At 45.7% G+C, this 17,310-nt stretch overlaps 1 long non-coding RNA gene and 2 pseudogenes across 3 annotated transcripts; 2 read left to right on the forward strand and 1 right to left on the reverse strand.

Moving 5' to 3' along the window:
• Nucleotides 1-779, forward strand: LOC116102365 (annotated as a pseudogene).
• A 3,614-nt stretch (nucleotides 780-4,393) lies between these two features.
• Nucleotides 4,394-6,142, forward strand: LOC116102364 (annotated as a pseudogene). Its single transcript, XR_004123098.1, has 2 exons — nucleotides 4,394-5,310; nucleotides 5,471-6,142. The product of XR_004123098.1 is annotated as a protein Red-like (transcript).
• Nucleotides 6,143-6,157: 15 nt separating this feature from the next.
• Nucleotides 6,158-16,333, reverse strand: LOC116102366. 2 transcript variants are annotated; one of them, XR_004123100.1, is made up of 5 exons: nucleotides 16,280-16,333; nucleotides 15,309-15,391; nucleotides 12,981-13,145; nucleotides 7,481-8,053; nucleotides 6,158-6,340 (listed from the first exon to the last, which is right to left on the reverse strand). It is a non-coding gene; the product is annotated as an uncharacterized LOC116102366 (long non-coding RNA). The 2 variants fall into 2 exon arrangements; XR_004123099.1 differs by lacking the exon at nucleotides 6,158-6,340 and having other exon boundaries at nucleotides 7,080-8,053.
• Between the last annotated feature and the right edge of the window lie 977 nt (nucleotides 16,334-17,310).

Below are 17,310 nucleotides of genomic sequence, written 5' to 3' on the forward strand. Positions count from 1 at the left end.
ATGCCACAAAATGAATATTGCATTGCAAACGATAAGGATATCGTTTGGACTACTATGAGGAAAAAAAGAAAGAAAGAAGGTTGGGAGGCCCATGCGTGTTCAAAGAGGGCAGAAAAAAAAAAAAAAAAAAAAAAAGATTGGCCTGAAAGCTAAGCTCTACCATAAACAGCACCATGTCAAGAAAATACAGATGAAAAAGACTATTAAGATGAGTGAAAGGAGAAACACCAAGTAGAAGGATGATGAGACGACTCCAGTTCCCACCAATCTGCTAGACAGAGAGGGGCAGATGAGAGCAAAAGTACTATCCAACATAATTAAGCAGAAACGGAAAGAAAGGTGGGAAAATGGGAGGTCCCTCTACCCTAAGTTCATGCTCAAGGAGAAACAGAAGTATTGAAAGTTATTCAAACAGGGAAAAGGGAAAAGAAGGCATGGAAGAGGATGGTCACTAAAGTCTGCTTTGTTGGTGATGGCTTTACAAGAAAACCACCTAAATATGAAAGGCTCATTAGGCCAATGGGTCTACCTTTCAAAAAAGCCCATGTGACACACCCTGAGCTGAAAGCTACTTTTGCCTGCCTATACTCAGTGTGAAAAAGAACCTGTCATCCCCATTATATACAACCCTGCGTGTGATCACCAAAGGTATAGTTATTGAAGTGAATGTGAGCGAGTTGGGTCTCCTGACACAGGGGGCAAAGTGATTTGGGGAAGTCTGCCCAAGTTACCAACAATCCTGAAAACATTGGTGCATGAATGCGGTCTTGCTGGTTTGACAGAGACATCGTCATACAAGTCATTCCACTCAATACCAAAGACTACACACTGTCAGGAAAACACCATCATTGTGATCTTTCTAACTACCAAGCAGCCTTACCCCATGTGCAGTCATCAAGAAGTAGTTATTAAATTGTAAAGGAAAATAAAACGCTGCCCAGTTTAAAAAGAAAAAAGAAAAAAGAAAAAGAAAACTTAAAAAAAAAAAAACCTCCCTCTGGTGGGTCCACAACATGTAAAAATTCTTACAAGTCAATAACAGCAAAAATAAGAACAGTCTTGATTTTTGTTTTTAATGGACAAGAGAACTCAATAGGCATTTCACAAAGAAGATGCACGGGCTGGATAATAAGCTCATGAAAAGTGCTTATGATGTCTGTCCTCATTAGAGAATTGTAAACTGAAAGGATGATAAAACTTGGTTCACATGTAATACCATGATCGCTGGACAACCCGTGGTGATGGCTGAGAACCATGATCTCCTTACAGCTGGTGGAGATGGCTGGGAACCGTGATCACCAGGCAGCATGTGGAGGTGGCTGAGAAACCAAAGGGAATATGTCACATGGCTTCACTGTAAAGAGCTGTTGAACAGCTTCATTCAAGCACATGTCAACCACCTGACCCATCATTCTACTCTTAGTTACCAATTCTCAAGAAATGGAAGTTTACATCTACATATGTGTCTGTGTGTGTGTGTGTGTGTGTGTGTGTGTGTATACAAGAGTGTTCCTAGCATACATAAAAAATACATAAAGAATTAAAAATTTAAACATCTAGAGATAAATTGCTGAAAAAAATTACTTGCCACACAAGCCTGACGATATGGGTTCACATCCCTGATTTCCATGCTGAGGGCTGAGAACTGAGTCTCAGCAGTTGTCCTCAGCCTGCCAAATACAGGACCATGGTGATCCCAGGTGTGCAGATTTGCATGTGGGTAGACTCACACACTAATAATAGATAAAACCTAAAAATAAAAAAGAATGTTACAGGGATCGTACTAAGAATCAGACACTGTCTTGCTTAGATTCTCACCCCCCCCCCCTTTGTCAACTTGACACAAGCTAGAGTCATTTAAGAAGAGGAACCTCAAGTGAGAAAATTCCCCTGCTAGCCTGGCCTGTCAGGCATTTTCATGATTGATGATTGATGGGCCAGCTCACCGTGGGTGTCGAGAGTGGTGGTCCTGGGTTCTATAAGAAAGCAGGTTGAGTAAGCCACAGAAAAAGCCAGAAGCTTTCCTCCATGGCCTCTGTATCAGTTTCCTCAGTGACGGAGTGTGACCTGTCAGTTGTAAGCTGAGAGAAACTCTTTCTTTCCACGTTGCTTTTGGTCATGGTGCCATTATCACAGCAATAGAAACCCTGACTAGTGCACACCTGAAGGCTTGAAAATAAAGCAAGCACTAAAAGCAGAATGCTACTCAGCACTGCCAAGGCTCATCATTCTATCCAACACATAGATGGGTCTCTAAAACAACACTGAGTGAAGAATCCAGATTAAAAGACAAACACTCCCCAACACACACACACACACACACACACACACACACACACACACACACACACTGTATGCTGCCACTTCTGAAAGCTTAGGACAAGCAAGAGGGAGCTTACTGATACAAGTTCAAAAGTAGTTGATGCAGGGGGGAATGTTCCAGGATGAATATATCCTGAACCTTGTTTCCAGGGTTAGTTAGACCAACGCATGCAATTGGCCAACTCCATCAAACTGAACATGGCAGAGCTATGCGTTTTCTTGTAAATAAATAATGCTGGACAGCCAAGCTTAGGCAGTGAAGGAGTTGGAAAACAGAAAGTCAGTGATAATGTAATAGTACAAGGGGGCCATGTTTCAGCCCCAGCAAGCAGCAGAACTCGGCCATGTGTGACTCTGGCTTTAGAGTCCAGAATAGAAGAGATTACTGAGACAATTGATGCTGGTTATCTGGAGCTAAAAAAATTAGTGGTGCTTAAGATGACACCAACATCACTGAGGTGAAATATTCTGGGAAGTGTTTCCTGAGAGCACAAAGAAGCTGTGTTGCAGATATAGCCTGCTACAGACGTACTTGGTAATGTGTAAGAGTCACCCAGGCGGTACTGGTTTTGAAGGTATGAAGGGGTCATGAAGAGCGGTTGAGGCTTGGCACTGTGAGAGGCCATGGAAGGCCGTTGGTGAAGGTGCAGCTTCAGTTACAGTTGATGGCCCAGGACTGAAGGGGTCATGGAAAGGAGTAAGACTTGGTACCTTGAAGAGAGCCTATGAGACACTATTTGTGAAGATTAGTTACAGCAGAAGACCCCAGTGTATTGTAGATGCCAGCCAGTACCATGGGGTGATCACCAAGAACAGCAGCAGCAGTGGATCAACCTGAGCTTAAAGTGCTACAGAGGGCTGGAGCACTGGAGAAGTGATGAGGAGGAGGAGCCCAGAAGATCATATGTGAATCCCAGACATTGGAACAAAAAGCTGTAACATTAGAGTAGCCTTGGAGGCACCAAGATGTTCAAGATGCCAGAGCGTTGAGATATCTGCAGAGGAAAGCTGCTAATGGGGAGTGGAACCAGCCCAGGAGAAAGTACTTTGCTGCAGTCAACAAAGATGAGAAAGGAGTTGGAGATTTCAAGACAGCTTTGACATCAGACATGGAGTTGCAGAGTTTGGAGTTTGCCCAGCTGGTTTCCTGTCTTGCTTTGGGGATTACAGTTAAGTGATTGGATGAATCTCAGAAGAGACTTTGAACTTTGCACTTTTAACATTGTTGTGACTGCTATAGACTATGAGGACTTTTGAAATTGGACTAAATATTTTTTTTATTATGCTACATTTAGGTATAACCCATACGGACTCATGTTTGGACTAGCCTATGGGGGCCAGGGAGTAGAATGTGATGGTTTGTAAATGTTCTGCCCAGGGAGTGACACTATTAGAGGGTTGGCCCTGTTGGAGTAGGTATGACCTTCCTCTTAGCTTTGTTTTGCAATCTCTCTTGCTGTTGATTTCTAGTTTTATTCCACTATAATCTTAGAAGATACAAGAAATGAGTTTTCATTGGTAAGACCTGATTTGTGTTCTAGAGTTTGGTTTATATCAGGAAAGTTTCTGCAGTGGCATGGTTGTCAACTTGGCTATATCTGGAATGAACTACAGTCCAGAATTGGAAGGCTCACCTGTGATCCTAATCTGGAGACTGGGAGATACAAGTTTCCAACCTGAATCTTGACATGAAGATCTTGAGGCATAGTGGCTATGAATCCCAGAAGATTAAGACAGGGAGATCTTTGAGTTCAAGGTCATCTGGTACAAAGCAAGTCCCAGATCCAGGCATGGTGGCACATACCTTTAATCTGGGCCACACCTTCTGCTGGAGACCTATATAAGAACATTGGAAGAAGCAAGATTATTTTCTTCTTTGCCTGCTTGCCCTGTGGGACTGAGCAACCGCTAGATCCTTGGACTTCCACTCACAGCTGCTGCTGACCATTGTTGGGAGTTGGACTACAGACTGTAGAAAGACATTTACGTTACAGAAGATAGTTTATATGTTAAAGGTGCCCTGTTAAAAGACAATACTGGACATTTTTGAGGTTGACAGACTTCAGCCAAAATGCCAGAGGGAGATATTGAGTCCTTTTCTAACCCTTTGGCTCCAGGTGGCCGTGATGGGGATGATCTTCATTCCTTCCACCAACCAAATCTTACCAATGAAGACTTCAGGAAACTTCTTATGACCCCCAAGAGCTGTACCTCCTTCTGTACCACCTTCTGAGTCAAGTCACCATGAGATGCCAAGAGAGTGCAATGAGGATGAAGACCCAGCTGCACAAAGGAGGAAAAAGCAAAGTTATTATGCCAAGCTTCGCCAGCAAGAGATTGAGAGAGTGCGAGAACTCGAAGAAAAATACCGGGACGGTGCCAAGGAATGGAGAGATGGTGAAAACAAAGGTTATAGGGAAACTGAGCTGATAAGTACCACAGCCAACTCCAGGGCTGTGGGCCCACTGCTGAGGTGGACAAATCAGCAGCAGAGAAGACAATTGATCCAGGAGTCTAAATTCTTGGGTGTTGATATAGAACACACCCATTTGGTGAAAGGTTTGGATTTTGCGTTGCTTCAAAAGATGTGTACTGAGATTGCCAGAAAAGGGAAGGAGGAAGAGAAATTCATGGAAAAGTCCCCAAAGGAAACTAAGAAAGGTGAGAATCCTGAGAACAAAATTGAATTTAAAACATGCCTTGGCCAAAATGTGTATCAGGTACTTTTCAAGAGTAAATCACATGAGCGAAATGAGCTGTTCTTACCAGGACGTATGGCCTATGTAGTAGACCTGGCTGATGAGTACCCAGACACAGATATCCCCACCACTCTGCAGCAAGGCTGATTGCCCCACCGTGGAGGCCCTGACTACACTGACTACAAATGGCATCGTTATTAGCAAACTCACACAGATTTTCTCACACCTGAGGCAGGGGACCCAAAACAAGAAGCTAAAGAAGGATAAAGGAAAACTGGGAAAAAAAGAAACGTGAACTTTTTTTTTTTTTTTAGTTTTTCAAGACAGGGTTTCTCTGTATAGCCCTGGCTGGCTGTCCTGGAACTCATTCTGTAGACCAGGCTGGCCTTGAACTCAGAAATCCACCTGCCTCTGCCTCCCAAGTGCTGGGATTAAAGGCATGCGCCACCACCACCTGGTCTGACATGAACATTTTTGAAGACACTGGGGATTATGTTCCTTCCACAACCAAGACACCTCGGGACAAGGAGCATGAGAGATACCGGGAATGGGAACATGATCGGGAATGGGAGCAAGAGGAGGAAAAGAAAAGGCACGGCCCCTTCGAGAAGCCAAAAGTGGATGATGAGCCCATGGATGTTGACAGAGGCCCTGGATCTGCAAAGGAGTTGATCAAGTCCATCAATGAAAAATTTGCTGGGTCTGCTGGTTGGGAAGGCACTGAATTGTTGAAGAAGCCAGAAGATACAAAGCATCTGGGTGACTTCTTTGGCATGTCCAACAGTTATGCAGAATGGTATCCAGCTATGATGGATGACATGGCTATAGATAGTGATGAAGAGGTAGATTATAGCAAAATGAACCAGGGTAACAAGAAGGGTCCTTTAGGTCGCTGGGACTTTGATACTCAGGAGTTATAGAGAGATTATATGAACAACAGGGAGGCTTTGCCCAAGGCTACATTCCAGTATGGTATCAAGATGTCTGAAGGATGGAAAACCAGACGATTCAAAGAAACCAATGAGAAGGCAGAGCTTGATCGTCAGTGGAAGAAAGTAAGTGCAATCATCTAGAAGAGGAAGAAGATGGAAGCAGATGAAGTGAAAAGACCAAGATACTAATCTCTAGTTCCAACCGTCACCACATGGCTGTTCTTAGTTGCTTGTTTCTACAATTCCTCAGAAGGTCGCAAACTGTTTTTTGTTTGTGAATGTATATAAATGTTTATTGTATAACTCTTTATAGATCTGTGTCCCAAATGCTAAGATTAATGGCAGTGCAACACCATATCCAGCATGTTCCATTAAAGGTAGTTAAATCTGAAAAAAAAAAAAAAAAAGGACTATATCACCCTATGTTAATTCTCTGGGGACTATATCACCCTATGTTATATGATTAAAAGGAGTGGTGGAAATGGCTGCTGTCACTAGCTCTCCTCCTCTTCTCCCTCTCCTCCAATCATTTTGGGGGGGGCAGTACTTAAGTTATTCTGTTTACTGTATATCCCATAACTTCATGTACTTGAGACTTTCTAAAAGATATAGATAAAACTGAACTGATGCTTTTGTTTGGCCTTGGCTCAACCCCCCCAAAAAATAAATAAATAAACAAATAATACATTATGCTAATCTTTATTTTAAAAAGTAAATATCACCAGGTGGTAGTGGTGATATTAATCCCAGCACTCAGGAGGCAGAGGCATACAGATCTCTAAGTTCAAAGCTAGCCTGGGCTATAGAGTGAGTTCCAGGATAGCCAAAGCTACACAAAGAAACCCTGTCACAAAAAGAAAAAAAAAAAAAATATGAAATAAAAGCTTAGAGATTTGGCTCAATTTCTTATTGGTTAATTTCTTTCTTTTTTTTTTTTTTTTTTTTTTTTCTGAGGCTGGGTTTCTCTGTCAGGCCCTGGCTGTCCTGGAACTCACTCTGTGGACCAGGCTGGCCTCGAACTCAGAAATCTGCCTGCCTCTGCCTCCCAAGTGCTGGGATTAAAGGCGTGTGCCACTTACTGGGTCAATTTCTTATAACATGCAGCCTTCAGGAAGGCCCACCCCTCTGTTCTATCCCTTTGCCACCTCTTGCAGACCCTCTTCTTCCCTCCCTTGATCTGTAACTGCTCAAGAGTCATCTCCGGTTCTAAACCTCAGCACTCTCTCCATCATAGTTTGTGTGTGCGTCTTTTTCAGCAAAATACGGATGTTTTGAAACCACTTTCCTTCTAAAGGCCTCCTCCTTTCTTGTTAACTCCGTGCTTGGCCATTTCATAAATAATGCAGTTCCCTCTCTTGTTTCAGTTACAAATGCAGCTCTCTCTCTCTCTCTCTCTCTCTCTCTCTCTCTCTCTCTCTCTCTCTCTCTCTCTCTCATCAGCCCATTTTCTTCCTCCCAGTGACTTCTCCACTTTTCAGTTCTATCTAACAGCTACCCTTGCCCTTGTTGCTTGGATGAAGGACTCACCGGGCCCCAGAAAGAGCCTCTGCTTGGGTGGGGCTTAGCATAGTTTTGAAGGGATGCTCACTCTCTCCTAAGTTTCTTCTGCCAAAGCCAGGTGGCTGCTGGGCTTCCTGCTCCAGCCTGACAGTCTGTGTGGGGAGCCCCTTTGTGTCTGTAGTCCCCTAGGAGATACTCTTTCCACAGGATTTGTGCGCATGCCATGTGGTCAGGACAATGCATCCAGCAGCCGTTTCCACATTGCAATGGTTTTGAGCCCTTGCCTGCTGTACTGGAACCATTCTGAAAGTCATACTTTCCAAATACTTCCTAACACCGCCGCGCTGCAACAGACAAATAGCTGCCCACAGTCAGCAAAGCTGGAAGTCTATGAAGTCAAGCCTCTGGCTCTGTAGATGGCCTCAGTGAGGTTGGGGCCTTCTGGTCCTCCTCTAGATTGCTCTTCTGGACCTCATTTGGGTTGCAGAGATAGCATCCTCATCCCATATACGCAGCACTGTGCCCAGTGGGCACCAAAGACTGTCCTGGAGTCCAGTCTGGGTCCTTGAAGTTCCTGAAAGCTTCCTATCTGGGCTGGTTCTAAAAGATATAGATAAAATTGAACTGATGCTTTTGTTTGGCCTTGGCTCAACCCAAAAAATAAATAAACAAATAATAAATTATGCTAATCTTTATTTTTAAAAGTAAATATCACCAGGTGGTAGTGGTGCATGCCCTTAATCCCAGCACTCAGGAGGCAGAGGCAAACAGATCTCTAAGCTCAAGGCTAGCCTGGGCTATAGAGTGAGTTCCAGGATAGCCAAAGCTACACAAAGAAACCCTGTCACAAAAAGAAAAAAAGTAAATATGAAATAAAAGCTATGAACCTATGAACAGCATCAGTAAGGCCTACTCCCAAGAGAAGCTAGCCTTAAAAAGGCCAGTGGGGTGAAGCCCTGACACCTGAGGTCAGAGGTCAGGCTGATGGCTAGTAGACAGACTTTCCAGAATCAGCCCTATTAAGTCGACACTTTCTGTGTCGAGTTCACAGTGTTCCTGACCACGTGGGCTAATAGTAAAAGAGTGAGTAGGGTAAAGGTTAAGAAGTGAAATCACAGAGGGGGAGGGGCTCGTGAGCTCCACCCCTAGCTGAGGATTTATTGATAGTTGGTGGCTATTGAAAGAGGAAGAATTAGTTTCTTTGAGTGCATTTCCTTGGTAGGGAAGAATAGGAAGTGAATATGATAAAAAACAAACAAACATACATTTGTATGCATATATGAAATTCTCAAAGAATTAATAAAAGTATTATATTAAAAAAAAAAAAAAAGAAGTGATGTCAGGAGTTGCCAGGGTGTCCTTATAGGACCAGCAGCAGCTTCGTGGTAGACAAAGGACCCCTGGGGAAAAGGGAGATTATTTTCCACAGGAAAATGTAGACCAGCAATGGGATGAGGCATACTAGCAATGGTGGTATCTCCCAGACCCAGCCATGGGTCCAGGGTAGTTTCCTTGCTCTGGGAAAACTAGTTCTTCATGGTCTGAGGGCAGGAAAGCCTGGTGGCAACATCTGTGGCCCAGCGTGCTAAAGACGATGCTGTGGTAGGGAATCATCCCTAGACTGATGGCATCCTAACCCATCCCTCCTCTGACCCCCTTTCTAGCCCAATCCCTAACCCAGTCTCTGGATTTAAAGCTTGGAATATGGCCTAACCCTCCCTAGGCTCACCCATGTTGCTAGGTTGCCTTGGCCAGCCTGTATCATCTTAGGAACTTCTGGCCCTGGACTTCCCCTCCTTCCTGGGCCCAGTATCGTTGGGTGTCAGGAAGAATCATGTAGTGATACCAAATGGAGGGTGGAGACAAAGTGGGATGATGAGAGTAGGCGGGGTTTCAAAGAGAGACCCGGAAGTAATGCCCTTCCTCCTTAAAGAGGGTGAAGAGATGCCCATGGTTGCTGACACAGACTGAGTGAGAGCCGAGTTTCTGAAAGATGTACCCAGGCCATTGCTGGCTATGTGGTCAAAGACTAAAATCTCAAGACCTATCTCCCAGTACGGTGTCTTCCAGCTCTGCTCCTGACATCTGTCAGTCTTCGCAGCTAAACCTTGCTCCCAAGCTCTCTGATGCTCCGCCCACATTCATTTCTGGCCCTGCTCTCCTTTGCTTCTATCCAGCCCCCTCACTCCCACTCCCTCCCGTCTCCAGCTAAAATCCCTCCAGATTCCCCACAGTGGGACTATCCTCCATTTGAATATGTTAGGAACCCCTCCTCCCCATGGGAATCTCTTTTGATTGGCTACTTTGAAAGTAGAAACAATAGATACAACCATCCTCTCCCTTGTCTTTGGGGGGGGGGGGAGTGGTCGGGGAGGAGGTGCACGCGGGGGCAGGGTATAGCTTAGAGAGCCCTCCATGAAATGCCTCTATCAGAGGGGCCCACTAATATTCTTAATTATTTAGTTAATTCTACCCACTTTACGTCCTAAGCTTACTAATTCCAGAATTAAGTTCGGTGTTAAACCTTTAGTTCCGGCATTTTAAAGGTATTGCTGTGGCTTCCATTCTAGTCTTGAGTTGAATACTGGATGCTGCCTCCTACCCTTTAATTCATATGTTGAGATCCTAATGTCGTTGGCAATGTCATTTAATCTGGTCTTTGGGGTGTGTCTTAGTTACTGTTCTCTTACTGTGTTTATTACCATGATCACAATGGCATAGGGAAGAAAGGGGATACCTGGCTTACACATAACAGTGTAACAGTAAGAGTCCGTTACTGCAGAAAAGCCAGGCAGGAGTTCAAGGGAGACTGAAGGCAGCAACGGATGGGATGGGGAGATCAGAGTGGAACACTGCTTACTAGCTTGCTCTCCATAGTAGGCTCAGCTACTGTACTGGCTGGTTTTGTGTGTCAACTTGACACAGGCTGGAGTTATCACAAAAGGGAGCTTCAGTTGGGGAAGTGCCTCCATGAGGTCCAGCTGTGGGGCATTTTCTCAATTAGTGATCAAGGGGGTAGGGCCCCTTGTGGGTGGTGCCATCCCTGGGCTGGAGGTCTTGGGCTCTATAAAAGAGCAGGCTGAGCAAGCCAGGAGAAGTAAGCCAGTAAGAAACATCTCTCCATGGCCTCTGCATCAGCTCCTGCTTCCTGACCTGCTTGAGTTCCAGTCCTGACTTCCTCTGGTGATGAACAGCCATGTGGAAGTAAGCTCAATAAACCCTTTCCTCCCAACTTGGTTCTTGGTCATGATGTTGTGCAGGAATAGAAACCCTGACTAAGACAGCTACCGTTCTTAAGCCTCCCAAGACCACCCTCCTACCTACAGTTGCCACTCCCCATTCCTGGTGAGCTGAGTCAATCACTATCAAGAAAATGCCCTACAGGCTAATCAGATGAAGGCATTTTCTTAACTTCTTCCCAGAGGTTTCTTCTTCCCAGATGACTTTAGCTGATGTAGTCAAGCTGACAAAATCCTAACCAGGACAGGAGGCCATGAGAGTCCTCATGCCAAAACGGGCCCCATGGGTTGTCTTACTCCCTTTCTATCATGTGGTTATGCAGTGGGACACTAGTGGCCTGTAACCCAGAAGAGGATCCTCCCCAGAACCTGACCATGCTGTCACCTTGACCTTGTCCAGACCTGGAGAAAACACTTGTCCGTGATAAAGGGGCAGCTGGGGTCCTACCTGTTTGTTACTCAGTTTTTATCTGCTTTAGAATTTGAGGAGAGAATGCTTTATTGGACCTGCTGGGAGACCACCTACATGGTGGGCTCACAACCATCTATAATGGGATCTTCTCCCGTCTTGCAGGTACACGTGCGGATAGAGCATTCATGTATATTAAATAAATGATCTAAAAGAATATATTTTTAAAGATTAAGAAGAAGTAGAAGGTGGCTACATGCAATTCAGTCCTGCAGCAAGGACAGAAAAGACAGATACATCAGGAAAATCTTATTGGCAAACACCCTGGAGGGGTGCAGATTCGGGGAGAGGGAACTGGATAAACTAAAATATGAGATAAAGAAGATCCCTCTCTGGGCTAAGAAGGCAGACTTTGCTTGGCTTCCAGAAAAGTGCTTGGCAAAGTCCCACTGAAGACTAGAAATAGGCAAGGGAAAGTCTGTGTAAACCTGCTCCCTACCCCAACCCGGATCCATCCCTCGTGGATTGAGGCACTCAGGACCTAGCCTAATATCCAGTAGGGAGAAAAAAGTGAACTTATTTCTGCACTCTATAGGCTTGAACATTATGCCAAATGTTCAGCACACATGAAAAAATGTTGAGACATGTTGAGAGGCAGGGAGATGGGCCTGCCTTCTGTACATAGCCACCTATATAGCCCAAGACAGTCTCTGTGCTTAAAGACTCTTAGCTCAACAATAGCTTCAATGTTCTCTTTGAAACATATGCAAAGGTTCCAAGATTAGGGTCTTATTATCTTCAAGGAATCAGACCCCCCCACACACACTATGTATAATTTCTCATGGGACATTAGCAAGACCCATGCATGGATGGGTCTGGGTTTGCCACTCCAGCATTACAGTTACAAGTGTGTACCACCATACCTGGCTTTTTAAAATGTGGCTTCTGGGGATCAGAAAGGGGTAAGATAAAGGAGTTCAGGTTTGGATGTATAGACTATGTACCCCTGTAACCTAACCAGAGGGGCAAGACTAGGGAATCCCAGAATGCAAGGTGCTTGCCTTGTAGCCCACTGTTGAAAGAATGCCAGTGTGTCACATCCTGTGGAGCACCTAGCCCCTTTTCCAGATGGGCACTGCTATGCTTTTTTTAAAAATGTTTTTTAAAGATTTGAGTTCACAAGTGGTAAAACTTGTAACTTCAGTGTGACCCTGTCCTCCTAGTTTGACAGAGGTCAAAACGGGATTAGGATTCTTCAGCAAATGAAGTTTAGTTAGAAATTGAGGAAGGTTACATTGCTGCCTATCTGGCTCTTAGAAATTTTATACCCACTACTAATACCTAGGCCCAAGAAATGTCTTCTTGTTCCCTGTGGGAATCAATGCCAGAAGCTTTCCTTGGCTCCTGGAGTTGTTTGGTTCAGATCTGGGTGGGGCCCAGAAGCAGTAGTAGCAACTCTGTGGAGGAAACTCCTTCGGCTTTCTTCCCTGGGCACAGTGCCACACGCACATGTAGTCACTGCCGACAGGCCCGCCCAGGGCCTTGGAAAAGCCACTCACCTCCAGACTGCTCAGACCACATCCCAATGCCTGCTCCCCCTGCCTCCTCTCCACTTACCCACTTTTTCCTGCTCCTGGAAAAGTATTTGGGCATTACGCACCCCTCCTGCCTCCGATGGCAGAGAACAGAGGATGAGGGTAGGTCTGTGGTTACCTAGGTGACCTCAGAGCACATCAATCACGCTGCCAGGCCCTGGGGGTTTGGGCTGGGCGTTTGCTGCCGACCTGAGGAAACCAGCCCCTGCAGCACCTGGGAACCGTGCCAGGAGAGCTCAAAGCATCTATAGGCTGCACAGCTGTGTTCCCAACATTTCTCTGACCTTGACCAGCTGAGCCTCCTTGAAGGCAGGGCCAGATATGGCTGGCGTAAGTCCTCATATCTTGTCTCTTCTTGCTGTCCTTCCTCTCAGAGTGTCTCTCCACTTTCCATTGGCCTTCAGCAGTGTGGTGAAGGTTGGAGGCTCATGTGGTCCAGGCCAGGACTACTGGAGAGTAGGAAGCAGCACAATTCAGCAGACAGAAATTAAGTCAGAGGTGGGGTCTTCTTCCCTCACATATCCCAGAAATCTCAGGCACCAGCATGCTCCTGAACCCCATGACACTCCTGTCTGTCAGCCCCCTCTTTTTCTTTTCTCCTGCCCTCTTGGATCCCAGCCTTCCCATATTCTCGTGGCTCAGAGATGGCCTTGGAGCAGTTCTGGGAGGAGTGACAAAGTCTTCAACTCTGGTGTCTCTGAGCCACATCCTCATTCTTGGAAAAATCTAAGAAATGGCAGGAAGTGCTGGAGAGGAAACTGACAACCTGGTAACCAAGTTTTGACAAGGGACATCTTTGCTTCTATAAAGGAGAGATGAGGAATCCCCATGATTCCAATATAGGTGGGCTCGGGTCCCTAAGGCAGGGATATTTGCTCCTTTCCACCAAAATTCCTTCCTTTCTATGACTCTCTGGTCCATCCAGGGCCCTGTCCATGGTTTGACCCTCTGCCATCAACCATGTCTCTGCCCTGGTATAGCCCCACCAACAAGTTCAGCTGTTGTCTCAGGGCCAATGTGGATATGCTGGGTCCCAGAAATGGAATTCCTAGGAGAGGCAGGAATCACACAGGGGCAGCTGGCTGCTCCTGGATGGGGGTTGGGGCCTCAGACAGGCTGCTTTACAGGTCAAGAGAGAGTTCAACCTGAGTATAGTCAGTCCATGTCTCTAAGAAGGCGAGGAAGCTGGAAGGGGACTGGAGAGTGAGGAGGAAATGGATGGTGTTTGTGAGCCTGAAAGTGGGGGGAGGAGGGGCTTTTACTTGTTTATTTTTACTTTTTTTTCCTGTTGTGCTTTGAAGGTACAATGATCTTCAGAGTCTTATTTGTTTGAACACTCCATCCCCACAGGGCACAAGCCTTGAGATAAGGCATAGCTGAAGGAAGTGGATCCTCTTTCTCTCTCTCTGTTTCCTGATTGCAGAGGTTATGTGACCAGCCACCTCACAGGCCTGCTGGTCTTCCTACCTTGAGGTGTTAATAGATTATATCTCCTCTTAAAAGTATTAGCAAAATGGAATCTTCTTTTGGGTCCTCCTTGTCAGGAATTTGGTTACAGCAACAAGCAACTCATACATCTGTTTTTAAGAATTTGCCCCTTTAAAGTATGGCATTAGAAGCCCATGGGTGCGCCTCAGTTACTATGGTGCTTGTCTAGCACACATGAAGGCCTGGGTTTGATTCCGAACACTGCATACGTCAGTGCGGTATGCATATCTATGATCTTGGCCCTTGGGAGGAGGACAAAAGAGTCCAAAGTCCAAGAGCATGCTTGGCTACAGAGTGAATCCAAAGCCAGCCTAGAATACCTGAGAATATGGGGCTGGGGGAGAGAGAGACAGACACAGAGAGAAAGAGAGAGACCGAGATAACGAGAGGCAGGGAAAAAGAGACAAAGACAGGAAGAGAGAGAAACAGATGGAGACAAGAAGAGAGACAGAGACAGAGCAAGAGAGACAGAGAGGCAGGGAGAGAGACAGAATCAGAGACAGGAAGGGAGAGACAGAGAGAGCCAGGAAGACAGAGAGATAGAAACTGAGAGAGACAGGAAAAGAGAGAGGGAGAGAGAAAGAGACAGAAACAGAAAGAGTAAGAAAAAGGAAGAGAGGAGGGAGAGAGAAATAGATAGAGACAGGGAGAGAAAGGGAAAGGAAGAGAGGAGGGAGAGAGAAATAGAGACAGGGAAAGAGAGGCAGAGATAGGAAGAGAGCTTCTCATTAGAGAAGTCTTGGTCCCTCTAACCTTAAGCATGTACACCAGGCAAGCCCTTCTACTCTCACTAGCTTCACCTTTTAAATTCTCGAAACAGTACGGTCACACAAGAGTTTTCTTTCCTTCCCTGAGATCAGCTCTGTGTCTTCACCCGCCATGCATGAAGTGGAGCTGCTCATAGGAGTCCACTGTCTGCTTTTAAGTTCTAGGATGAGGTGTAGCAACGCTCACCCAGCAAGGACTAGGTGTCTGGTCCTGCCTAGATCCTGGGAGACACTCCTGTCCCTTCTGTCCCCCCTCCCTCACCCCACCCCCGTCTTTTACCAGTGAGGCAGGACTTACAGCATCATTCTAGAGTGTCTTGAAGGTTTATGGGAACAGGCATTGCTAGCTCTACTCACCTTAATGAGTCCTGTACGAGGAGGCACTGTTCTAATTAATTTAATCTTTGCATCAGCTCAGGAAGTAAGTTCAATTATATCCCCTGTGTATGGAGAAGAGAAAGAGACACAGAGCATTTTCAAAACCACATGACACACCTGAGGTAGAGGTAGGATCCTAACTCAGGCAGACTTCAGGGAGCCCCTGCTGTGTTCAGCTGCCTCAGGCAGAAAGGCAGGTATGAGAACCAACTCCAGATGCCTGCAAGGGCTACATAGGACACAATCATGACCTCAATGCATCGGACACTCCAATATTTCAAGAGAAGCTGGGCATCTGGATATTTATTTAACATTCCCAATTTTAAAATGTCAAAACCTTTTAAACCTTTCTGTTAGGAAAATACCAAACAAACAAAATATCATTATCACCAGGCCATATCTAGTTCATGGGTGGTCTGTCCAATACATGCTATTGAAGGCCAAAGATTAGGTTAATATCAGCTCCATCCCATTGGTTGTGGCTACCCGGAGAACAATGTTGAGAAGTATTCAGAGTCTGGCTTCAGTGAGAAAGATTGTGACAATCCATTGACAATGCCTGCTATAGTTATACAGCCTGGGAGAATGACGTCATCTATGCCATGAGTTTGCTCTAATGGGGTTAGATGCTGTCCCAGGAACTAGTGGTCGATCCTATTCACCTAGACGCTGTGCTCTAACTCTCTCCTCCAATGCGGAGCACCTTCAGATTCAATACTTTTTCAGAGGTCAATGGGTTCCAGGTGCTAATCCCCCCACCTTAATCTTTTCCACTTCATCTAAGCAGGAATCACAAGTCCTGCAATCTTCAGTATGACCACAAGAACCCCACCACGCCCAGGCATTGTGTGGCTCACCAAGGCTTTAATGGTGCCCGGTGAAGGGCCATCAGACAGTGCACACTATTTTCACTCAGCAAAAGCCTCCTCCCCCAGACGCCCATGGCTTACCCTGCTTTCATTTGCACCTCTGATGAGAGCTTTGAGTCTCCACTGAAGGCTGGCTTTTCTCCATTGGGAAATTCTGGGGCAACCGTCTCATGTGATTTGCTCACACCCTTCAGTGTCTCTCCTTGTTCTTACTTGCTTAAAAAATGTGTTTTCACTAATGAAGCCAGTCTCTCCTTGAGCAGTTCTCACACAGGCTACTAACAGAAAACTGAGCTGGGAGACATGAGGATTTCTGGGAAGCCACATAGAGGCAACTCTTCAGATGGGTGATACTTTGGACATCACGGTGGTCTCACTCACAGGCTGATAGCTTGCCACTTGCCTTTGTGGTAGCCACATTTGCTGAGTTCTGCTAGTACTTAATCTGACCTTCCCTGTTTTGTGAAAGAACACACCCTCTCTGTGCTTCTTCATTTGATCATTGGCTGGTTTGTTCCAGAGCCTGGGATGCAGGGATGGAAGGATGGAAGGATGCAGGGATGCAGGGATGCAAGGATGCAGGCCAGAACAGAACACTGTCTACTCTCTTGGGCGATTACCCTTCCTTCCTTTTGAATATGTGGCGAGGCTATTCACAAACGCTCTGATTCTAGTGGTCTTGCCAGCCATGGCTTCACTCCTCAAACTCTCTGCAGTTTGCATTGGCTCCGTGCAGTTGGCTGTGTTGATGCATGCCCTGGAGAGAAACCACTGTCACCAGGCCTAGGCATTGCCATTGATTCTGGGCAACGCACAGCATCTGCCTAGGTCCTGTGTCCATTGTAGGGATGCTGTGAGGTGAAAAACCCCAGCACAGAGTAGGTGTTCTCTGTTTTTCTGCATAAACATACCCAGAAAGAAATGTTCAAGATTCTCCATCCACCCCTTCCAAACTTCCCCTGTTGCCCCGAGGCTTCCTAAAGTCTCCTTTCCCTGTAAAGTAAAAGATGCAGATTACAAACATAGACCAACGACTCCACCAATGACTTTGGATTTTCAAAATTGGTTTTAAAATATAGAAGAAAAACAGTAATCTCAGGAATCTAGGCTTT

This window comes from Mastomys coucha, unplaced genomic scaffold (genome assembly GCF_008632895.1).
Source record: "Mastomys coucha isolate ucsf_1 unplaced genomic scaffold, UCSF_Mcou_1 pScaffold21, whole genome shotgun sequence".
NCBI lineage: Eukaryota > Metazoa > Chordata > Mammalia > Rodentia > Muridae > Mastomys > Mastomys coucha.